We start from the raw sequence: 25462 nt of genomic DNA, 5'->3' as shown, positions 1-25462 counted from the left end.
TCACAACATTTTTAATCAACTATACTCCAATATAAAATTAAAAGTTAAAAAAAAAAACAGAAGTAGAGTCACAGATGTAGAAAACAAACTTATGGTTACTGGGGGATAAGGCGGGAGGGATAAATAGGGAGATTGGGATTGACATATACACACTATTACATATAAAATAGATAACTAATAAGAACCTGCTGTATAGCACAGGGAACTGTACTCAGTACTCGGTAATGGCCTATATGGGAAAAGAATCTAAAAAAAGAGTGGATATATGTATATGTATAACTGATTCACTTTGCTGTACACCTGAAACTAATAACATTGTAAATAAACTATACTCCAGTAAAAAAATTTTTAAAAAGTTATTAGCCATGTGACCAAAAGCATGAATACAAAAAAAAAGACTGATAAATAAAATTTCATCAAGGGACTTCTCTGGTGGCACAGTGGTTAAGAATCTGCCTGCCAATGCAGGGGAGTCGGGTTCGAACCTTGGTCTGGGAAGATCCCACATGCCGCGGAGCAGCTGAGCCCATGTGCCACTAGTGAGCCTGCGCTCTAGAGCCCTCGAGCCACAACTGCTTAGCCCACGCGCCACAGCTACTGAGCCCATGCAGCGCAACTACTGAAGCCCACGTGCCCTAGAGCCTGCGTGCCGCAACTACTGAAGCCCGTGCGCTCTAGGGCCCGCATGCCGCGACTACTGAAGCCCGCGTTCTGCAACAAGAGAAGCCACCACAGTGAGAAGTCCATGTGCTGCAACGAAGTGTAGTCCCCACTCGCCGCAACTAGAGAAAGCCTGCGCACAGCAACGAAGACCCAATGCAGCCAAAAAAAAATTCATTAAAATTCAAAACTTTTGCCTGTTAAAAGGGTGAAAAGAGAAGCTGTAGACTGGAAAAATATTTGGAAACCCTATATTTGACAAAGGACTCTTATCTAAAATATATAAAGAACTGTCAAAACTCAACAGAAACAACTGAAACAGTCTAATTAGAAAATGGGCAAACAGCATGAAGACACATTTCACCAAGAAAAGATATACAGATGACAAATGAAAATAAGCACTTGTGGACACTCATCATATAATCTAGCATTTGCACTTTGGAGCATTTATCCCAGGGAAATGAAAACTTAGATCCACACTAAAACCTGTGCAAAAATGTTCATAGCAGTTTTATTTGTAATAGCCCAAACATGTGAACAACCTCATGTTCATTAACATGAATGGCTAAACTGTGGAACATCCACATTATGGAATTCAACACAGCAATAAAAAGGAACACACTATTGATGCATACAAGAACTTGAATGGATCTCAAGGGCATTAGGTTGAGTGAAAAAAGCCAGTCTCAAAAAGTCACATACTGTATGATTCCACTTACAAAGCATTCTGTAAATGACAGCATGACAGTAGCTTACTATTGCAGAGGAAGCATGGTTTAGTGACCAGATCTTAAACCAGAAATCTATTTCTGGTTCAAAGTGACCTTGAGGGAAGTGACTTCTCATGCTCATAACTAACAAGCAAATTAAGATAAAACTGACTATTGCTCTGGTGAACTATAGGATAAGTTATTCTAAAATTATTCTAATGTTTTAGGCTATGTATAAAACTCTTCACTTACAAGTAGATTAAATACAAAGTTTTGAGGAATTTAGTTATGGCAAGAGTCACATGAACTAGAAAGAGGAAGTTTGCTTTAGCAGGCATGAACAGTTTTAGTATTTGAGTTTGGGGGTTAAAGTCAAGAAAACTCAGACATAGGGTAAAAGTTTTTCTTATCCTTTCACAGGTTAGTAATTTTGGGAAAACTTTGGGAGAATGGCATGCAGTTTGCATTTTAGAGATCAGGTTTTGAAGTTAAAAAGTCCAGGGTTTGAATTGCAGCTCTGCCAGTTACTGTCTAAGTTATTTAACTTTAGTTCTCAGTTTTGCCATCTATACAATGGGGCTAATTAACGCCTTTTTGTTAGGATTGTTATGAGAAGGCTATATAATAATACAGAGCTGTAATTACTGATGATAATATTAATTTTATCAAGACATGGAATGGAATGACGGTGGTGTTAGGAGCAAACAGATAGCTTTGTTTACTCTTCTTCTATGAAGATTTATTTTTAGCCACATAATAATGTTTTTTTTTGGCTTTATAACAAATTGGTTGATATTGTGGTTCCTAAAGCTGTTCTTAATGTGTGACTAAATTGATCAAAATCACTTGATTTAAAGCCAAGAGGGATAAATCTGTTTTTGTAAAATCTAGCAGACCAAAGTATAAGCAGAAAACTAAGAAAAATAAAAGCACACATTTATGAAATTTTATTTCAGTGCAATACCTGTAACATGTTTCTACAGCTATATTCACATATCTGAATGAACAGTGAAAGGGTTTAGTTAATTATAAAGATATATTAAAAATCTACAATGTACAATGTCAAATTATCAGAAAATATTCCATATGAATTTTCTTTTTCTTTGCCTGCTAAACTGCAAAAACATTGAAAAAGAGGTCAAGCACCAGAGCCAACATACTTATTTGGATCCTTCCAGCCCTGGTACACTGTAGCAGAGCAGAACAGTTCCAGTTTCAGCCAGTCGTTCACTGGCATGTGGTCAGTTTGAAGTTCCTCTCAACTAGAGAGAAGGAACCAAAAATGCTGACGTCCTCATTTGACTTCATCACTCATGCCTGAGCACATACACCAACACTTCCTGTGCAAAACCTACCCTGACTCTGCAGAGGACACTCTCAGCCCTCAGCTGATCTGGGTGGGGATGCTGGCTTGGGTTAGTGAAGTTTGGAAAGCGTTAGCCCTCGGTTGGATACCTCACACTGTATGAACATGCCATGTCTCATTACTATACCTTTCATTTCATAGAGATAAGCTTTCAAAGCTTATAATAACAATATTCATTGATCGTAAGTGATTGTTACAGGCCAGTTAGTAGCTCTCAAGACCACCACCCTGTGAAAGTAGTATACTGGATGACAGCACGTTTAAGAAACAGCTAATTTAGAAATATAATGCTATGGAAATTGAACTGAAAAAAATCTGTCAGAATATCTGAAATGTATATATCTTGCCTCCCTAATATCAGTATGTCTGTATCTATCCTACCTTAACACTCCTGGCCTCAGTTTTCTTATCCATACAAAGGGAGGATTTCTAAATTTCTAAGGCTTTGTGATTTTAGCATGTGTTTCTCCAAGTAGTTTTCTCCATGTTTCCACTTCTGGGTTCATAAGCTACATTAATGCTTATTTTATTCTACCTGTCAAAATTTCCTCAAGTACTGTCAAGTACTTTAAGGTAATACACTATTTTCAGTTTGTTATTCTTTCAGAAACACAATAAATTGAAGAAGTGCTGTTGCACAGTTGTACTGAGTCTAGATATTATAGTTTGATTCTGACTACGCCATCTAAATATCACATGAAAGGGAAATTACAATTTGGGTTGAAATTTGCTCATTGGTGCCTCTCCTTTAAAATCCTGAGTTTTATTTTTTTTAAAGAAGAAGTCATTTGGGATTGCTAGTAACCTGGGAAGGAAATAGAAGGTCCCTTTGCTTGGGGGAAGATGGATATGGTTTTGCTATTCAGCATTTCTTATGACTTATGACCATGAAAAAATATGCTAAGAGTCTTTATGACCTAGTTTTAAAGGATAGTTTGTTATAAATTTAAAGACTATAACTACAATAAAATCACAGGTAGTTGGCCCCATCCTTCCCATTTTACCACAGTATTCTAGAGTTCTCTCACTACATTTTGAAATACCTTCGTGGAATTTTGAAATTCGTTACTTGCGTAGTTCTTTGAGGCTGCATCAGTGCTAGAAGAGGAGTTATGAAACATAGCTGTGCACTTCCCCTTAGTTAGTTCTTTACCATGTTGAACAGAAGATGTGTGCCTGTTTGGTGTCTAAATACAGAATGCCTATAGATTTTACCCACAAGTTGTATATCCAACGAATTCCTCCACAAGCAGGAAATAAGTATGATTAATCAGAAGAATAAAAGGCACTGCTGGATGTTGTTTGAAAGGAATCCTTTATGGGGGGCTGTGAGTATTGTTGCTTTTGCAGTTTCCATTTTTGAAATATCTTAGGTTAAAAACATTTGAAATTTTTGAGTATGCAAAGTATATGAGTAGATGAAGTAACTGGTATTTGTCTCTTTGTTTACTACTAAATTATAAGTAATTTGTATCATCATTGAAAAATTATCCTGGCTCTTGTCTAGAATGGTTTCATGCTGTGATTTTAGCACAAAGGTACACTTTTTCTTATTTTCATGGCCCAAGTACGATTACTTGAGGTAATGGCATTTCTTCCTGTGGATTCATAGCATAGCAGTGTTCCCTGAGAGCAGTGAAAGTGAACTGTGCTTTAAGTGCAATCACTGTTGACCTTTCTTAGCTGAGCCTTTTTATTATAACCTCATTCCTTCTATTTCTAGTTTCTATTTCTCCTCCTTCCTTCTGTTTCTAATATGTAAAAGCTACACTTCAAGTTTCTTAGAACTTATTTGTGCACTTAATATTCTCTCATTCATCAGTTATTTGGGGATAAGATTCCCTCTACTTCTAAAACATCAGCAAGGTACACTGGTAATGCACAAGGTTAAGGATTTCTTGAAATTACATATGATTTATTGGACTCTGAAGTCAGTTGACTTGCCTAGATCCTCCTAGCGTTGTAGCTTTAATGTTCTCATGGTCTTTTTCTATTTAACTGAAAAACAGCGTTAGATGAATGTTTTGTTCAGAGAAACATTTTTAAACAGATATTTTTGATTTGTAGTAAGGAGAAAGAAAATAAAAATTTAGGTGTAACTACTGATAACATTTTGATGTGTTTTTCCTCTTTGTATCTGTTGTTTGGCAAAGCTGAGGTCGTAATTTACATGGATTTTTAAAATCATGCTTTCCCCTTCCCACATAACATTAGATGTTTCACATTACAAAATTTCTTAGTAAAAATTCAATAGCTGTATGATATTCTGTTAAAAAGTAGTACTTTAATTTAGTTAATATGTCCTCCATTGTTAGATATTTAACATCTTTCAAGATTTTGGATTATAAATAACTGAGAGAACACCATTTTTTAAAGACTGTCTTTGCAAGGTGCCTTGGGGGGGAAAAGTCCCATTGTGTTTGTATTCTTGATTTAAGATATTAATAATAGCTATACCTTAGAATTTTAAGGACATTGAATTAGGATTTTAAACAAACGTGTTAGGTTCCATGTTTGTTTAAACTTACGAATCACACATTTTAAAAACTTTTACTTCTGTGTGGCAGGGAGCCTATGTGCTAGCTATTTTTCAAATGCAGATGACATTGCTTTCTTCATAGAGAAAAACTGGAGTGGGATCTATAGAATATTTGCAAATAGGTGATCACTGAGGAACATTGAAAGAGAACTTCCCTAACTAAGGCAGGTTCTTCTATGCCACAAGCCTCATGTGAATGGAAAACTAGATCTATGCATACAAGTGTGGGCTATGAAAATACTGGTGCTGGGAATAACACAGATTCACAAGACTTTAGCCAAAGCCTTTGGTTTTTCTTTGTTTCACTAGGTTAGAAATGGCCTCAGATTCTCCCAATAGTTCAGCCACAAAAGAAAGAAAAAGCTTGTTGTTCTTCGTTCCCATTGTATAGAGGCCCCTATGTCACAGACTTGCACCAACGTGGAGTACTGACCTACCTTGTGGAATGAATGGAACTGAGTTTAGAGTACTTTGAGTTACTTATAAATTCTTAAATGTGTCTTGCATTTAAAACTTTATAGGCATGATGATAAATTTTAATAGAATACAAATAGCTAGAGTAATGTGAATATACAATCAAAATATGGAAGTTTGGAGTCTTATTCTTCAAGTAATTACTTTGGGTCGGAAAATTTGATTTCAGGATTTTAGGGGATTTATTTTTTCTTTGCCCTGCTCTGCGTCCTCCTCACTAGTTTCGATGGTAATATAAGTTACTACCCGACTTTTCTTTATAAATGAGTAAAATTTTATTGAACATGTATTATACTTAGAAATAGTCATTTCTCCTAATTTTTATTGTAACTTTAAAATTTAGGATCTGGTTGCTATTAAACGCCGGATTATATGTATACATATATATTTTATATTAAAAAGAAGTTGAAGTAGGATTTATTATAAGACCTGTAGGTTTTATTCTCTAATGACAAGTATGAATAGACTTATTTATAAGACCAAAGGAGACTCAGAATTAGGCTGAAAACCACAGTAGTTCAAGGGGGTTTTTTTGCCCCCGTTGTTTTTTAGGCATCTCAACCTGCATATGCTTCTTCAGAGCGTGCATACAGTGCACACAGTGTTCTCAGGATCAGCTTTGTCACTGAACCAATTGGACTCCTGTCCAGCCGTTTACACACTTCTTGGCATTTCTCCTGCCCATTTGTTTTCATCTTTCCAACTCATTTGCTCCTCTGGCATTAGGACCAACAGCTGCAGTTGCACATGGGGTCCGTAAAGTAGCTGAATAATAAAATGCTATGACCTGGTTCTTGTATAGTCTCAATGATGACTGTGTTGGTAACTCAGAAATGCTGCAGATATGTTTGGCAGGGCAGGTGAAACATTATCTTTATTTTACAGGAAGAAAGTTTATGTATAAAAAGCATTGGTAATTGATACTGAGTGATATAAGTTATATCTCCTAAATCCTAGTCTTATTGTTTACTGAGTACCTATTAGACACGGTACTTTGTGTTATATGCACATTATTTCTAATCCTTAGAATAATCTTGTAAGATAGGTGATATGACCATATTTTTCAGGTGGAGAAAGCAGACTCAATGAGGTTATATACCCATATCTACATATTCAGTATTACGTGGTAAATAGCAGAACTGGAATTCAAGTCCAAGATCATCTGTTTCCAAAGATTGTAACCTATCCATTACACACACTGTACAGCAATTTTTTTGTGTGTGTGAATAGTATTTTATTTCCATTTTGCTGTTGATGAACATCAATTATTATGTAATGAAAGGTTCTATGAACATTACTGTACATCTTTCAGTGGAATTATTGCGTTTGCATATGTTCAACTTTAGGAGACGTTGCCTAAAGGTTTTCCATAGTGGTTTTAGGGTGTGAATATTCTAGTTCCCCTTCCTAGCCAATACTTTTTTTGTCTAAAAAAATTTTAGCCATGTGGCAGATATCTAGTGGTATCATTTTGTGATTTTAATTTGCACATCTCTGATTAATGATTTTTATATGCTTATTGGAGACCTTTTGTGAGGTTCCCAATCAAAGCTTTTGTCCATTAAAAAATAGGGTGGGAGCCAAAAGTAAAAAGAGTGAAAAAGAAACATTTAATATAAAGTTGGGCAGTGATAAGTGCTATTAAATAACAAAGACCAAGGTACTAGGATCGATAGAAAGGGACAGAGATGGGGTTGTGAGGAAGGAAAGACCTACCTGAGAAAGTGGCATTGAAGTGCAGATTTGCATGAATTGTGTTACGGAAGCAAGAGGAAAATCTAGATGAAACGTTCTAGGCAGAGGGAACTGCAAGTGCAAGGGACTTGAGGCAGGAATGAGGTTTGGCAGTAAGAACTTGGCAGGGAAGTAAGTATTTAAATTCCTACACAACTGTTCAGCTTATGAGGGAAGGGAAGGTCTTTACTTTTACCCACCTCCAACCATACACTCAGTAAGATATTATTTGGCTTTTTTTCTTATTTATAAAGATCAAAGGCTTCTATTCAGTCAGTGGGGTTCCATGTTTGAACTAATAACTTCATATTTGGCCAACTAATTGCTGTATAATATCTAAACACATTTACTGGTGATGTTTTATGAGTGTTTATTCAGTGAACATTTATCGAACAGACCTGATTGATTGGATGTGTGGAGGAGGGAGAAGGTGGAGAAAGAGTTGCTGATTAAAGCAAAGAAGAAAGGAGTTACTGGAGAGAGTCCTAGGGAACCAGGAGAGTTGGTTGTGAGGGGGCCCAGGAGGAAAGAATGTCAAGAAGGAGAACGAGGTCAGCACTGCCGGGTGCTGCCAGAGAAGTACAGGGGTTCAAGAACTGAATGGTGACCTGTGGGTTTGCTGATTGCAACGTCCCACTGGCCTTGGTGGGAGCAGGATCAGGTGCATGTTAGACCGGTAGGCTAAGGAGCAACTAACTGGTGAGAAAGTGGAGGCAGTGACCTTGGAGTTCCCACTTTTTGAGAACTGTAAACAAGAAAAGGGATGAGATTAGATAGCTTGACAAGAATATAAATGGAGCCAAGAAAGAACTTTTTTGTTTTATTGATATTTTGGGTTTGGGGGGAGGGGGAGTTTGAAAGAGACTTAAGGGTTTTTTTTCCCCCATAACAGGAAATCATCCTTTGCTATTCTTGTCTCAGAGTAAATAGTTGTGTCTCCCTTCCCCCTGCCCCTTTAAACATGTTTAAAACTTCTTACAACTATATAGTTTTCTAGGTATTCAAAGGCAGTTCACCTATGTGCTCTAACTGATCTTCTTGAGAGGGAGGTACCAAATATTCATCTACCTGTTTCTTAGATGAAAGCTTCAAAACTCAGAAGTAGTAGCTGAGAAGTCATTCCCCACTGATAAGTTGTGGGGCAAGAATTTTCTAAGTATACCCTATCTTGCCCACAGTTTGGGAATCTGTATTCGCAGCATTAACTGACCATGATTTGCCCCGTATTCAAGTGGTTATCCTCTGGTTACCCCCAAAGAAAATCCAGGGTGTTTAGATATAATTCATAAGGCAAATTAAGAAGCTTTCCCAAATCCCCCTGCACACACACCCTTCTCACCCACCTGTGCACCCTCATATATACACACACACCACTCATCCCGCATACATATCTCTGCCACACACACAGCCCAAATGTTCACAGTTGGATACACCTTAGTCCTAGTCTCAAAGGACCCTTGCCCACAAAACTAGACTACTTTCCTCTTTCTGGGGTTGGATTTGGGATAAAAAGGTAAAGTTAGGTTAGAAAGAATAGATTTTATGAGATCAGATGAGAGACCATAAATACAGGCATACCTTGTTGTCTTGTGCTTCACTTTATTGAGTTTTGCAGATATTGCATTTTTTACAAACTGAAGGTTTGTGGCAACCCTGCGTTGTCAGATGATGGTTAACAGTTTTTTAGCAATAAAGTATTTTTTAATTAAGGTATGTACATTGTTTTTTTAAGACATAATGCTATTGCACACTTAACAGACTACACTATAGTGTAACCATAACTTTCATATACATTGGGAAACCAAAAAATTCATGTGACTTGTTTTATTGCAATATTTGCTTTATTGCGGTGGTCTGGAACCAAACCTGCACTATCTCAGAGGCATGCCCATAAATCCCTAGGTTTCAACAATAAGGGTTCAGTTGATCATTCGGTTTTTGCTGAATTTGCTTTCGTTCCCAAAGGAAACCCTGTAGAACTTATGCTAAACAGTTTTTGCATAGCTTTGATCTAGAGCAATAGATGTTTGTATGCTTTGGTCCTTCAGGATATTTTTTGAGTTGTGAGGATTAACTGTTCAGCGTTGGATTTTATGAGCACAAAACTGGGATTGACATAATTTTCATAGTGGCCTGATCTCAGCACCTAAAGTATAAAAAAGAAGGTTCAAAATGTTGATATTTTGATAAGTTTTACAGAATGATGTTTGTGTGGTATATCTTTTTCACTTACCTAGTACTAGACATCTATAACAGTTGTTAACGCATTTCCACCTCTCACCTCTCAAAGAGGTGAAAGTCTTTGTTGTGGGAACATATTAAAAACTCATCAAGAGAAAGGAACCAGTGTCTCCTTTTTCTGTCTGTAGAGTTTAGGTTGGAACTTTGCAAATTGTAGATCCCCAATAAGTCTTGTTTATAGAACATTCTTTGTTCTGAATCCTTTTTCCACTTGTCACAAATATTTGTAAAAATATAGTTACTAATATAATTAATGTATTAACATAAATATATATTATGTTATATATATATGTACTCCCCAAAGAGAGTCTTCACTTTCATATATTTCAGAAAGTTTCTTAGACAAAGAAAAGAGAATTAAAACATCTAGATTCCGATTTAGATGCATCACTTCTTAAAAGAATGTGGATAAGAATGAAGAATGGGGAAGGCAACAGACTAGGACCCAGATATTTGTATACTTTCCTCCAGCCTCTGTTCTAGAGTCAACATTAAATATATGGGAAGAGAGGGAATATTACCCTAATGAAGATAGCAATAATCTCATGATGTGAAGAATTGGATCCCATTATTCTCATTTGACTAAGATATATTATCCTTATGATTTTAATAAAAAAAATATCCCTGGGGCATTGGTAGAACTGGGTTAGAGTCCCAATGGTTGGACTTTGACAAAAAAGGTCTAGCACTCTGAGACCCTCTGACATAGACTTATCTTCAACACTTGTTTTCTTTGCAGTGTGGTAGCTGGGAAAGGAAAGTACTTCTCTGATATGCTAACCATATCAGAGGAATGATGGGCAATTAAAAAAAATGCTTCCGATTCCGGAAGTTGCTTTTTGAGGTAGTGTGCGGGATAGTGTGGTCTTTTTGAGCTTCCACCATGGCGTACCGGGGCCAGGGCCAGAAGGTGCAGAAGGTGATGGTGCAGCCAATCAATCTCATCTTCAGATACTTGCAAAATAGATCTCGTATGTGGCTTTATGAGTAAGTGAATATGCGGATAGAGGGCTGTATCATTGGTTTTGATGAGTATATGAACCTCGTATTAGATGATGCAGAAGAGATTCATTCTAAAACAAAGTCAAGAAAACAACTAGGTCAGATCACGCTTAAAGGAGATAACATTACTCTGCTCCAGAGTGTCTCCAACTAGAAATGATCAATGAAGTGAGAAATTGTTGAGAAGGCAATACAGTTTTTTTAGGTGTCCTTTGTTAGAAGTGTAGTTCTAAAGCATTTATTCATATTGTTTTGCTCACCTTTATGTTGTTACCAGATGACAATAAATGCTGTGGGATTGTTTTTATTAAAATATTTACATTGTTTCCTTTAAAAAAGAAATGCTTCCATCAAATCAGGCTAGACTTTTTACTCCATCATTGTTTTTTGTTTTTGTTTTTGTTTGTTTTTTGTTTTTGGCCGCACCGCGTGGCTTAAGGGATATTAGTTGCCCACCCGGGATTGAGTCCAGGCCACAGCAGTGAAAGCGCCAAGTCCTAACCACTGGACCGCCAGGGAATTTGTTACTCCATCATTGTTAACACCTTGCAAACTGGGCAGAGAAGGTCCATTTATTTCAATGTTTTCTTTTGCTTGTCAGGTACTTCGTACCTTGCAAATATAATTTTGCTCTAAATCATCTCATAGAACTAATAGAACTAATTGCAAAACAGTCAAATAAAAAAAATCTTACATAGAATGTTAAGCAAAAATACAAAATTCTTGGTACACACTGAAAATATCTAAGAAAATGTCACCTCTTTACAGACGTTGCATTTTGTGTTTCAGTGTCTGTGACTGGTTAACTCTGTTGTTTAACCTGGTGCTTCTTAGGCTTACATGATAAATTTATCTCCAATTAGGATAGGTAACTTGAGTCTGTTTCATATTCACAGACAAAACCCTAACAGTATCCACTCACTTCATAATATGAACTATTTGTCAAGAAGGAGTTTCAGCAAGAAAAAGAGAATGTGGCGAGAACTGAGCTGGTGGTAATGTTACTCGAAGTGCACCTGCACAGGTCATCTTTGTTGTGGGTACAATTGCCATCTTACCTGGTACTTTAGTAATACCTCCTGCTCAGACCTTTCAGTCATACCACACCTAAGGGTTGCACCCAGAAATTTTTAGTATGCCATTTCATTTTGGAAAACAAATAAATATTTGTTCTTGTCCTTGCTGCTCTAGCCCCTTTCTCCTTTTCTGCTGAAACCAGTAAGAATGAGGAGGGATCCTCCTTCCTCCAACATTCATTCTCATTAGTTTAGAATAGAAGAGATCTTTGAAGATGATCTAACCTAGTTCTCTCATTCTGTGACTGAAGTGCACAGGACCAGAGAGGGCAATGGCTTGCCATATCATACCAGTGGTTAAGCAGGGACTAGAGTCCAGGTTTCTGAATTTCTAATTAGGGAGTCTTTCTATCATTGAGCTTTGCAAAAGCTAAGGGCTTAAAAACATTCCAAAAATATGTGCCTAGGTATAGATTCAATAGTGAAGGGAGACAGAACAATACTCCCAAGGTTATTTGATCACTGCTCAGCTGGCACAGTGGCTGCTTGTAACAAGTTCTAGGCAACACTGCGGACTGCCCAGTATTTGAAGAAGATAAATTATCAGGCGTCTCTGCTTCCAACACCTTTTTATCTCGAGAACCTTTATGGGGATTATTGGCTATTTGACATGTGTCCTACAGCTTAAGTTTGGGGACCCTATTATTAGATTCTGAGCAGTGTGGCTTGAGGTGCTGTTGTGGAGACAATGCTAGAACAGCCAGAGGTGAACCTGGAGCTAAAGAGGACACTACTACTTATTTGCCTTTCTTAGATCTGCCTTTTTTGTCTTTCTGAGTAATTCTGACAGAATCAATTTCCTAGAAACTATAAGCCAGATTCTTTTTAGTTTTTTTTATTGTCTTGATAGTTAGTAGATCCACCCAAGAACATAGTGGGGTGAACATTGAAAAATATGTGTAGGAAGAATAAATATTATTTTTAGAAAATTATCATTTATGACATTAAAAATTTTGGAAAACAGAGAAGGGAAAACATCACCAATATTTCTTCCTCACAGCTGCTCTTATAATTTTGAGACACGGAGGCTTAGACTTTTCTTCCTAAGAATCTTTTCTTTTTTATGTAGTTGTTCATAGTGAGTACTCAGTTATGTATTTTTTTCCCTCTACTTCCAGGAGGTAGTGTGGCTTAATGATCAGACCCAAGCTTTGATCTTCCATGAGGTTCTAGTCTCAGCAGTTAGATGTAGGGCAAAGAACTTAGTTTCTGAGTCTGTTTCCATAACTAAAAAATGAGGATAGTAATACCTACTTCATAATCTCTGTGAGGTTTAAATAAAATATTTGTAAAGTGCTTATTATAGTTCCTAGCACATACTAGGGACTCAGTAAATAGAACATTGTTATTATTATTTAAAATTTATTTATTATTTTTGGCTGCGTTGGGTCTTCGTTGGCTGCGTGCAGGCTTTCTCTAGTTGCGGTGAGCAGGGGCTACTCCTCATTGCGGTGCGCAGACTTCTCACTGGGGTGGTTTCTCTTGTTGCGGAGCACAGGCTCTAGGCACGCGGGCTTCAGTAGTTGTGGCTTGCGAGCTCTAGAGCGCAGGCTCAGTAGTTGTGGCGCACGGGCTTAGTTGTTCCGCGGCATGTGGGATCTTCCCGCCTAGGGCTCAAACCCGTGTCCCCTGCACTGGCAGGCGGATTCTTAACCACTGCACCACCAGGGAAGTCCCCATTGTTATTATTATACCATTCACATTTCCCTTATGCCACACAGTCTTTGTGACCATATTTTAATTTTATTTTTAACGTTTTTTGTCTGCACCCTGCAGCAGGTAGGACCTTAGTTCCCCGGCCAGGGATCAAACCCACTCCCCCTGCACTGGAAAGCGGAGTCTTAACCACTGGACCACCGGGGAAGTCCATGACCATATTTTTTTTTTTTTTTAAATAAGTTTATTTATTATTTTTGGCTGTGTTGGGTCCTCGTTGCTGTGTGCGGGCTTTCTGTAGTTGCAGCGAGCGGGGGGGCGCTACTCTTCGTTGCAGTGCGCGGGCTTCCCATTGCGGTGGCCTTTCTTGTTGTGGAGCACGGGCTGTAGAGCACACGGGCTTCAGTAGATGCGGCACGTGGGCTCAGTAGTTGTGGCTCACGGGCCTAGATGCTCCGCAGCATGTGGGATCTTCCCGGACCAGGGCCCGAACCCGTGTCCCCCGCATTGGCAGGCGGACCCCCAACCATTGCGCCACCAGGGAAGCCCCATGACCATATTTTTAATAACTGCATGATGTTCTATCAAGTTGAATGCATTCTTATTTGCATAACCATTCACCTATTATTAGATTCTTAAGTTCCCTCTAAATTTGCCCTAGAATAAAAAATTCTTCAGCAAGCTGTTATTCATTCAGCAGATTCAGTAAGTAGTCACTGTGTATAAGGACCTTTGCTTGGCACCAGGAGCACAAAGATCAGAGTGGCACAGTCCCTGGCTTTGAGGGGCTCTCGGTTTGTAAGTGGAGATGTGTGCAGAGAACTCTGGCCTGTAGTAAACACTGTCACTGTCCAAGTTACTGAAAAGGTGCTGAGGAGAAGAGACAACGTCAGACTCTGCCTGGAGAGCTCACGGAAGGGAGGAGAGGGTTGTGGGAGACGAATCAAGTGAGTTAATGGGGGTGAGGTGCAAGTTATTAAGGGCTTTTTAAGCCCTCATACAGAATGGAACTTTCATCCTCAGTGCAAGGGGAAAGTCAGTTTTGAGAAGAGAATTCTCATTATCCACTTAGGTTTTATAGCCTGTACAGGGCAAAGTGGAAGCAGAGAGTTTAATTAGGAAATTATTAAGGAATCCAGGTGAGAGGTGGTATGGCCTAGACCAGGTGGAAGTGGTGGAGGGGCCATATTAGAAGTGGCCATATTGGAAGAAATAGCCCATGTCATGAGCTGTCAGGTTGTATGTGAAGATGTCAAAGAAAGAGAAAAGTCAAAGATGGGCTCTCAGGCTTTCAGCTCAAGTGATTGGAATGGTGGAGTTGCTGTTTCCAAAAACAAGGAAGGATGCAGGAGGAGCAGGTTTCGGTGAGAAATTGGGAGTTGAGTTTTGGGATGTTATGTTCGAGATATTTATTAAACATTAATCAGGCAGAGATGTTCAGTAAGTAGTTAGATGTAAGAGTCTGCAATTCACGGGGAAAGAGATTTGTCCTGGGGTTATAAATTTGGGAGATAGCTGTATATTTATAGTATTTTTAACTTGTTAAAAACACTTGGTACAGTTATTTTACCCATTATTACTCCTCTCATAGAATTTTCATTGGTATTTTCATTTTTTTAATCCAAATAAACTTTAGAGTCACTTTGTTAAATTTATTTCCTAAAGTATGTTGGAAATTTTACTGGAAGACTTTATATATATATACACACACATATATACATATATATGTTATATATATATATATATATAAATTTACTAGAAGACTATCTGGTAATTGGCATCTTTAAAATGGATCTTTGTATCTAGCAATGCATTATTTCTCTCCATTTAGTTTTATTTCTTCTGATAAGAGTTCATTTCTTTGTTCCCCAAATAGTTCATACACAGTTCTTGATAATATTATTCCCAAGTGTTGTGTGCCCTTGTTAGTAAATTTCACCAGTATTCTGATAGTTTTTGCCTTATAAAGGAATTATATTGATATGTTTGGCCACATCACTAATTTTTGGGTATTATAAATAATATCCTTGATTTCTTTGAATTTTTTTTCTACAATAGAATCGTATCATTTGCAAATAATAATTTTGTCTTTTTCCTTTCAACATTTGTGTCTCATTTCTGTTCATGCCAAGAAAAGAAGTCCTAAATTTAGGATAGTGGGTAACCATAGAGTAATGAGGTAATTAAGACCTAAAAGTCTAGTCACAGCTCACAATTTTTGTTTTATTTAGTTTTTGCTTTAAGCTTATCCTAATTATTTCTTTTCCTTGCCGTTAAAAAATTTATTTCTAAAAAAAAAAAAAATTTATTTCTGATGGATTTATTTTGAGTTTATCTGTTTTAGATTTATGCATTTTTTCCAGTAGTTGGTTTAGGTGTGGTATATATTTGGTTTTCAGCCATTTTGCTCTTCCAAGGACGTATTCTCTGATTCCTTGAGCACCACGGATTGGGGGAAAGCTCTTTTCCTGCTGAATTGGCATTTAACTTTCATGGATGCAGAAACAAATTAAACCCAGTAGAGAGTATGTAACCAAGAGATTTCAATCCTATAATTGCATAAGGCCCTAATGAAAATTTGAAGTTTAGTAGCCTCTTCCTCTCCTTCCAAATCAACAGAAACAGTAAAAATGAATTTATATAAGTTTAAAAAAATTATTACGTGTACATTTATAAGACAATTGATTTTGAAAACTTTTATTTTCAAACTAAGTTTTGCAAATTTGAAAATTTTATTTAAAAAAATCTAAATACAAAACCAGTTTCACTTCTGATGTGGATTGTAAATCAGAAAAGGACTTACTGATGCAGCTTAGATTTCTGGAATGTGTTATCTTGAATTTTCAAGTTAACTTTCAAGTTTTATTTTCTGTTTGTCAAGTTAAGCCTCATGTGACCTTTCTCCCTGAATGAGCAGTGGACGCTATCTGACATGTTAAGACTTTGTACCTCCAAGGGTAGATTTACAGGACAGCTTTTAATTGGCCTGTATTGCCTTGTTTAAATAGCCAAACACCTGCTAGGCAAGCCCCTGCGCATGTGAGTGGCTATATGTTCGTTCCTTCCTTTAAGATTTGCAAGGCTGGAGCACAAAGACAGCGATTGTTACCCAATAAGCAGTAGTCACACACTTCTACCAATCGCCTTAGGAGGGCTGGTTACCATGGAATCCACCATCTGTTCACTCCCCGCCGGAATGTGATTATCCTTGCTGGGCTGGAAACTGGGAGCGTGTGCTGTGTGAAATTATCTGCAATGGACTGGGTTAATGGGAGGCTAGATTTGGCTCACTAGAAGAACAAATGAAGGGAGTTTTATTTCTTAACCATTTGTGACTTCTAACCAAGAGGAATAAATTCAGCTTTTATAAGGTAAGTAATCCTAGTACTGTGTATCCAGTTTGTATTACATTTGGTGTGGGGCATTATCTCTATGTGGTCCAAGGAAAGGGAGCTATAAGCTTTTCTGGAAGGAGCCTCCAGCATTACACACTTCTGTTGATTGATTTTAAGCAGCTCAGTTATACCTATACAATTACATGTTGATGTTGGAAAAATGAAAGAATTATTCTTTAATCTTTAAAAATTTTTCATGCCTCTGAAATTGTATTATGACCACTGAAAGTGGCAAAAAGACAATCATTTTAAATGGTTTCTCAGAGTGACTTGTACCAATATGCTTTTTGAAATACACCCATGACCACAACATGTTCAATGTCTTCTTCAAGTAAAAAAATGTCTCAGGTCAGGGACATTTGTAAGTTATGATTTTATTAATCATTATTCTGGCCCACATGACTGACCTACTATTACTAGCTCATGTTTTGTAATGTGATGTTTATGCAGTTTTATTTTGCAATGCTTTTGCACAAGTTTCAAGGGCCTCAGCATGTGGAAACAATGTGACAGTGCTTTAACGGCAGGCATGTAGGCATAAGTGATAAAGGAAGGGGCAAAGCTAGGAAGATCCGCTTCTATTTCAAGGGCTGCCTTTGTTTTTCTGTTTGAACAGCCCCTTAAAATGTGTGGTGCATATTGTAAGCAGTAGAAGGAGATTTTGGTGCTAACAAATGGATGACTGACATTTTTCTGTGTGGCTAAGAGGTTGGTAGCTCAAACAAGGGACTTCTATGTCCTTTGTAAAGCAGCATTGTATCCCCTTCCCCAAAACTGTGCCCTAAAACATGAAAGTGAAAAACAAAAAGAGTGCTGTCTATACTCTGGATACTTCTTTTGTGTAAGTTTTCCTATCATTTAAACCATAGTGCCAGGGATCTGTGAGTCTAGGTGGGTCTGCCATTTTTATTTGATATAGGAAGGGGTTGCAAGGAGAGGATTTGCTAATGCAGCTTTAGTTCCTCTAATTGTGCTGTTCTGCTGTCATCTTGGACATTCATGCCAGTGGGTCAGTGGCTGCCCAGAGAGCTAGAAAAGGTCATTGCCAACAGGTCTTACTTGTTTGATTTTCTTTTTTTTATTATTATTATAATATAAAATTAGATAACCTCGTATTGGTCAAGGACTCATGTTCTTACTTCAAGAACAGGTTTTCAGGCCTGACTGCTAATTGCGGGTTCTTGGTATTTATTGTAGTTGACTTATTGTAGCTAAAATTCTTACTTTCTTTTGTGCTTACTGGTCTAATTAATACATTATATTATTCTTATTATTGTAAAGTTTTTTAATATGCAAAATTAGATTAGGTGCATACTAGCTCTAAAAAAGGCATCTTTTCCAGTAATAATAGGTATGTATCTGCCTGAAAATTTCCTTGGCAGCATCTGTAAAAAAATTTTAAGTGAATGTTGTATTATTTGGATGAAATTTTCACCCATAAAAACAATTGTTCATAAGCAATATAAGTTTTGGGAGGAAATGAGATAATTTAAGAACATTAGGCTGTTTATGTTGCCTTTATTACCTTGTGTCTTAGAAACCTGAAAAAGCCTATGAGTGAATGGGTATGAAGTGTGTGAGCATCTGTGTGCCTGGGATGGGATGTGGTTACTCAAGCAGTTGAGGTGAGCTGGGCAAATCAGTACGCTTCTCAAGTGCTCTAAGTGTTTGTGAATTTCTTTACTATTTTGATTGTTACTAAGTTAAAGTTATAAGATTGTGTTTTTTAAGTGGATATTTATGTCAGAATGTATCCCAGTATTTTATAGGTATTGGCAGGCACTTAATCATTTGTTTTCACTTGTAAATATGTTTATTAATATGTTTCTTGACTGATTTTTCTGAGTAATAAAGAATAAAGCCACAGGCGTGTTCAGAATGTGTTGAAAAACTTTGTTCCATCAGCCACTGACAAGACAAGAAGCTTAGGGTTACACTTTCTGAAATTGGTGAAGAGGAATGGGCAGTGGGACAGTCCCTGAAGCACCTGTGATCCCTACTAGTGAGTCCCATGAAGTTAGTTCCCTCGAGGGGGTGTGGTTTTTGGACCTGGTATCTCTTATTGCTCATGGTGATGTGTTCACTTCCATTCACAAACATTGTCAGTGGTGAGACCCACCACCATGTCCACAGTCTTGTGGTAACAAGTTGAGAATGTCAGGTCAGCTGTGAAGCACCCACTGTCCTTGTCTCTGAGGGTGGAGGGAGGTGCTAGATTTCAGTGCTTTATGACCCTTCTTCCAACTTTTCAAACTCTGATGGCATGATGCTTTTCAGTCCTTCAGTACAACTTAAGATTTTAGTAAATGGCAAGTTTAGCTTTATGTTTGTAAATATGTAAAGCAACCATTATTTAGAGTTATTTCTTATAAAAGTATTATATAGATGACAAATTGGAAACTCTGAATAAAGTGCCTGGAATGATTCAAATCCATAACAGTCTGAGTAGACAGCATGTTAACCCACCACTAGTTCAGTACAAACAGTCAAGTCTTTCTGCTTCTTTGACACATTATGCTGGAATGCTGCCTGACTTAACTATTTGAATAAGTAGACCACAGAGCTCATAAACAGCAGTTAAATTATTATGTTTTTCTTCCTGTTATTGCCACATTCTGTCTAACTTCTAAACTGAGTCTTTTTTGCTTTTGGGATACAGATTTATGATCCATTTTTGCTGTTAACTATTTTTGCCCCTGGTGGTCCATTTGGCCCTTGTGCTGAGACGATGGAACACTAGGGATTTGAAGGAAAGGAGTACCTGTTGATGCTGTCATTGCTGATGCTGCTTTGTTCACATGCCCCTGGTATTGAAGCTGTTTGCATAAAAATGTGACTTTTTAAAATAGATGTAGTAAAAATTGCCTTCTTTTGCCCTCTCCTACAGTTCCATTTTGCCATGGTTTCAAGAAACACTTAGAATGAGTTAATTTTGTGCATCAGTAAAAATTTTGCATTGCTGTGTTAGATGTAGAGCTACAGGGTGTGACACCTGTATACAGTGTGCACATGAATGATGTAAACTCACCCAAAAGCCATGGCTCAAAGGTGGTTGCATTTGGCAGGATTTTTCTTTCTGTGAGCGTGCCATATATTTGATTATCATCAGTTTCTTCTGAGATATTTCTTCTTCTGTTTTTATAACTGCTCCTATGCTTCTGTCAAATAAAAAGGCAAACTTTCTATAAATTGGCAATGGGTCTATGTAGGCAGCAGCAGATCCTTGGAACAGTTTTGTGTAACACACTCATACCTTTCTCATTCAGTTGTCGCCACTTTAAGCCCAGTGATGGCTTGATGGAGTTGTATGAGGGTATCTAGCAATACCTTATCCTTAGAAAAATTCCATATTTTTACAAATAACCCCTACTCTGTGGGGGCTGTAATTGTTCTATTGTAATAAAGGTGTTGAGTTACTGACTTCCCCTGTAAGCAGTTGTTTCCTTCCTCCCTGTCTGCTTAAACCCTGTGCTCTTTTAAAATTTTTGCCAGTTTCCTGATCCTGAACCCAGATTTATTTCCATAAAGATGTATTTCCATAAGGCAAACAGATGGAATCTATTAGAGATTTTTTAGATCCCTATTATACATTGCTAAATGTTTATTTTCACATAATTTAGAGATTGGAAGGATCTGTCAGAGAAGAATCTGAGGTCCATAAAGATTAAGCAGCTTGTCCAGGGTCACAGAACTTGAGTTGCAGAAACAGCTAATGTTGAGTATTGCATGTGGAATACAAAGATATGGGTAAAGCCAACTGACTTCCTACGTTGTTACCTGGATGAGCAACAGAACATTGGGGTATCACCCTAAAGTCTCACAGATGCAATTTTCAATGTGCCCAGGGGGAGGGCAGCTTTGAAAGATGATTCCCTCAGTAACCAAGGTCATAAGAAACATATGTTTTTCATAAATGCCTAAACTTTTTAAAAAAATGTAACTGCCAAGCCAACTAGATGTTTGTGTTTTTTATTTTATTTTATTTCATTTTATTTTATTGTTATTATTTTTTAAAATTTATTTATTTATTTATTTATTTTTGGTTGAGTTGGGTCTTCACTGCTGCGCGGGCTTTCTCCAGTTGCCGCGAGTGGGGGCTACTCTTTGTTGCGGTTTGAGGGCTTCTCACTGCGGTGGCCTCTCCCGCTGCAGAGCACGGGCTCTAGGCGTGTGGGCCTCAGTAGTTGTGGCTCGCGGGCTCAGAGCACAGGCTCAGTAGTTGTGGCGCACAGGCTTAGCTGCTCCGCGGCATGTGGGATCCTCCCGGACCAGGGCTTGAACCCGTGTCCCCTGCATTGACAGGCGGATTCCTAACCACTGTGCCACCAGGGAAGTCCTGTTTGTGTTTTTTTAGTTTGCAGGTTCTCGCCCTTGTATCTGTATCTATAGAAGTAAAATCATGATCAAGATGTTGCTTGGTGATTATGGATCCCAGAGCAGGTAGGGGTGGAGCACTGAGGAAGGACAGCCTGAAGGACAAATACAGTTCCATTCTAGGGCACACTTGTCACCTGGTTAGTATATTTCTTTTTTTTTTTTTTTAAACATCTTCTATTGGAGTATAATTGCTTTACAATGGTGTGTTAGTTTCTGCTTTATAACAAAGTGAATCAGTTATACATATACATATGTTCCCATATCTCTTCTCTCTTGCAGCTCCCTCCCTCCCACCCTCCCTATCCCACCCCTCTAGGTGGTCACAAAGCACAGAGCTGATCTCCCTGTGCTATGCGGCTGCTTCCCACTAGCTATCTATTTTACATTTGGTAGTGTATATATGTCCATGACACTCTCTCACCCTGTCACATCTCACCCCTACCCCTCCCCATATCCTCAAGTCCATTCTCTAGTAGGTCTGTGTCTTTATTCCCGTCTTGCCACTAGGTTCTTCATGGTCTTTTTTTTTTTTTTCCTTAGATGCCATATATATGTGTTAGCATACTGTATTTGTTTTTCTCTTTCTGACTTACTTCACTCTGTATGACAGACTCTAACTCCATCCACCTCATTACAAATACCTCCATTTCATTTCTTTTTATGGCTGAGTAATATTCCATTGTATATATGTGCCACATCTTCTTTATCCATTCATCCGATGATGGACACTTAGGTTGCTTCCATGTCCTGGCTATTGTAAATAGAGCTGCAATGAACATTTTGGTACATGACTCTTTTTGAATTATGCTTTTCTCAGGGTATATGCCCAGTAGTGGGATTGCTGGGTCGTATGGTAGTTCTATTTTTAGTTTTTTAAGGAACCTCCATACTGTTCTCCATAGTGGCTGTATCAATTTACATTCCCACCAACAGTGCAAGAGGGTTCCCTTTTCTCCACACCCTCTCCAGCATTTATTGTTTCTAGATTTTTTGATGATGGCCATTCTGACTGGTGTGAGATGATACCTCATTGTAGTTTTGATTTGCATTTCTCTAATGATTAATGATGTTGAGCATTCTTTCATGTGTCTGTTGGCCATCTGTATATCTTCTTTGGAGAAAGGTCTATTTAGGTCTGCCCATTTTTGGATTGGGTTGTTTCTTTTTTTGTTATTGAGCTGCATGAGCTGCTTGTATATCTTGGAGATTAATCCTTTGTCAATTGCTTCATTTGCAAATATTTTCTCCCATTCTGAGGGTTGTCTTTTGGTCTTGTTTATGGTTTCCTTTGCTGTGCAAAAGCTCTTAAGTTTCATTAGGTCCCATTTGTTTATTTGTGTTTTTATTTCCATTTCTCTAGGAGCTGGGTCAAAAAGGATCGTGCTGTGATTTATGTCATGGAGTGTTCTGCCTATGTTTTCCTCTAAGAGTTTGATAGTGTCTGGCTTTACACTTAGGTCTTTAATCCATTTTGAGTTTATTTTTGTGTATGGTGTCAGGGAGTGTTCTAATTTCATACTTTTACATGTACCTGTCCAATTTTCCCAGCACCACTTATTGAAGAGGCTGTGTTTTCTCCGCTGTATATGCTTGCCTCCTTTATCGAAGATAAGGTGACCATATGTGCGTGGGTTTATCTCTGGGCTTTCTATCCTGTTCCATTGACCTATATTTCTGCTTTTGTGCCAGTACCAAACTGTCTTGATTACTGTAGCTTTGTAATATAGTCTGAAGTCAGGGAGCCTGATTCCTCCAGCTCCATTTTTCGTTCTCAAGATTGCTTTGGCTATTTGGGGTCTTCTGTGTCGCCATACAAATTGTGAAATTTTTTGTTCTAGTTCTGTGAAAAATGCCAGTGGTAGTTTGATAGGGATTGCATTGAATCTCTAGATTGCTTTGGGTAGTAGAGTCATTTTCACAATGTTGATTCTTCCAATCCAAGAACATGGTATATCTCTCCATCTATTTGTATCATCTTTAATTTCTTTCATCAGTGTCCTATAATTTTCTGCATACAGGTCTTTTGTCTCCTTAGGTAGGTTTATTCCTAGATATTTTATTCTTTTTGTTGCAATGGTAAACGGGAGTGTTTTCTTAATTTCACTTTCAGATTTTTCATCATTAGTATATAGGAATGAAAGAGATTTCTGTGCATTAATTTTGTATCCTGCTACTTTACCAAATTCATTGATTAGCTCTCGTAGTTTTCTGGTAGCATCTTTAGGATTCTCTATGTATAGTATCATGTCATCTGCAAACAGTGACAGCTTTACTTCTTCTTTTCCGATTTGGATTCCTTTTATTTCTTTGTCTTCTCTGATTGCTGTGGCTAACACTTCCAAAACTATGTTGCTATGTTGAGTAATAGTGGTGAGAGTGGGCAACCTTGTCTTGTTCCTGATCTTAGTGGAAATGGTTTCAGTTTTTCACCATTGAGGACAATGTTGGCTGTGGGTTTGTCATATATGGCCTTTATTATGTTGAGGAAAGTTCCCTCTATGCCTACTTTCTGCAGGGCTTTTATCATAAATGGGTGTTGAATTTTGTCGAGAGCTTTCTCTGCATCTATTGAGATGATCATATGGTTTTTCTCCTTCAGTTTGTTAATATGATGTATCACGTTGATTGATTTGCGTATATTGAAGAATCCTTGCATTCCTGGAATAAATCCCACTTGATCATGGTGTATGATCCTTTTAATGTGCTGTTGGATTCTGTTTGCTAGTATTTTGTTGAGGATTTTTGCATCTATGTTCATCAGTGATATTGGCCTGTAGTTTTCTTTCTTTGTGACATCTTTGTCTGGTTTTGGTATCAGGGTGATGGTGGCCTCGTAGAATGAGTTGGGGCGTGTTCCTCCCTCTGCAATATTTTGGAAGAGTTTGAGAAGGATAGATGTTAGCTCTTCTCTAAATGTTTGATAGAATTCACCTGTGAAGCCATCTGGTCCTGGGCTTTTGTTTGTTGGAAGATTTTTAATCACAGTTTCAATTTCAGTGCTTGTGATTGGTCTGTTCATATTTTCTATTTCTTCCTGGTTCAGTCTCGGCAGGTTGTGCATTTCTAAGAATCTGTCCATTTTTTCCAGGTTGTCCATTTTATTGGCATAGAGTTGCTTATAGTAATCTCTCATGATCGTTTGTATTTCTGCAGTGTCAGTGGTTACTTCTCCTTTTTCATTTCTAATTCTATTGACTTGAGTCTTCTCCCTTTTTCTCTTGATGAGTCTGGCTAATGGTTTATCAATTTTGTTTATCTTCTCGAAGAACCAGCTTTTAGTTTCATTGATTTTTGCTATTGTTTCCTTCATTTCTTTTTCATTTATTTCTGATCTGATCTTTATGATTTCTTTCCTTCTACTAGCTTTAGGGTTTTTTTGCTCTTCTTTCTCTAATTGTTTTAGGTGCAAGGTTAGGTTGTTTATTCGAGATGTTTCCTGTTTCTTGATGTAGGCTTGTAGTGCTATAAACTTCCCTCTTAGAACTGCTTTTGCTGCATCCCATAGGTTTTGGGTCGTCGTGTCTCCATTGTCATTTGTTTCTAGGTATTTTTTGATTTCCCCTTTGATTTCTTCAGTGATCACTTCGTTATTAAGTAGTGTATTGTGTAGCCTCCATGTGTTTGTAGTTTTTACAGATCTTTTCCTGTAATTGATATCTAGTCTCATAGCGTTGTGGTCAGAAAAGATACTTGATACGATTTCAATTTTCTTAAATTTACCAAGGCTTGATCTGTGACCCAAGATATGATCTATCCTGGAGAATGTTCCATGAGCACTTGAGGAAAATGTGTATTCTGTTGTTTTTGGGTGGAATGTCCTATAAATATCAATTAAGTCCATCTTGTTTAATGTATCATTTAAAGCTTGTGTTTCCTTATTTATTTTCATTTTGGATGATCTGTCCATTGGTGAAAGTGGGGTGTTAAAGTCCCCTACTATGATTGTGTTGCTCTCGATTTCCCCTTTTATGGCTGTTAGTATTTGCCTTATGTATTGAGGTGCTCCTATGTTGGGTGCATAAATATTTACAATTGTTATACCTTCCTCTTGGATTGATCCCTTGATCATTATATAGTGTCCTTCTTTGTCTCGTGTAATAGTCTTTATTTTAAAGTTTATTTTGTCTGATATGAGAATTGCTACTCCAGCTTTCTTTTGATTTCCATTTGCATGGAATATCTTTTTCCATCCCCTCACTTTCAGTCTGTATGTGTCTCTAGGTCTGAAGTCG

The 25462-nt window shown here is 37.7% G+C and overlaps 1 protein-coding gene and 1 pseudogene across 3 annotated transcripts in view; both read left to right on the top strand.

The window, feature by feature from the left end:
- Positions 1-25462, top strand: part of FGD4 (FYVE, RhoGEF and PH domain containing 4) — a 222545-nt gene that overhangs the window by 72466 nt on the left and 124617 nt on the right. The gene's annotated exons all lie outside the window — the stretch shown is intronic.
- Positions 10553-11068, top strand: LOC114236910 (small nuclear ribonucleoprotein E-like; annotated as a pseudogene).

This window comes from Balaenoptera acutorostrata, chromosome 11 (assembly GCF_949987535.1).
Source record: "Balaenoptera acutorostrata chromosome 11, mBalAcu1.1, whole genome shotgun sequence".
In the NCBI taxonomy this organism is placed as follows: Eukaryota; Metazoa; Chordata; class Mammalia; order Artiodactyla; family Balaenopteridae; genus Balaenoptera; species Balaenoptera acutorostrata.
The sequence above is the reverse complement of the archived record's forward strand: the minus strand, read 5'-3'. Positions and strand labels throughout refer to the sequence as shown.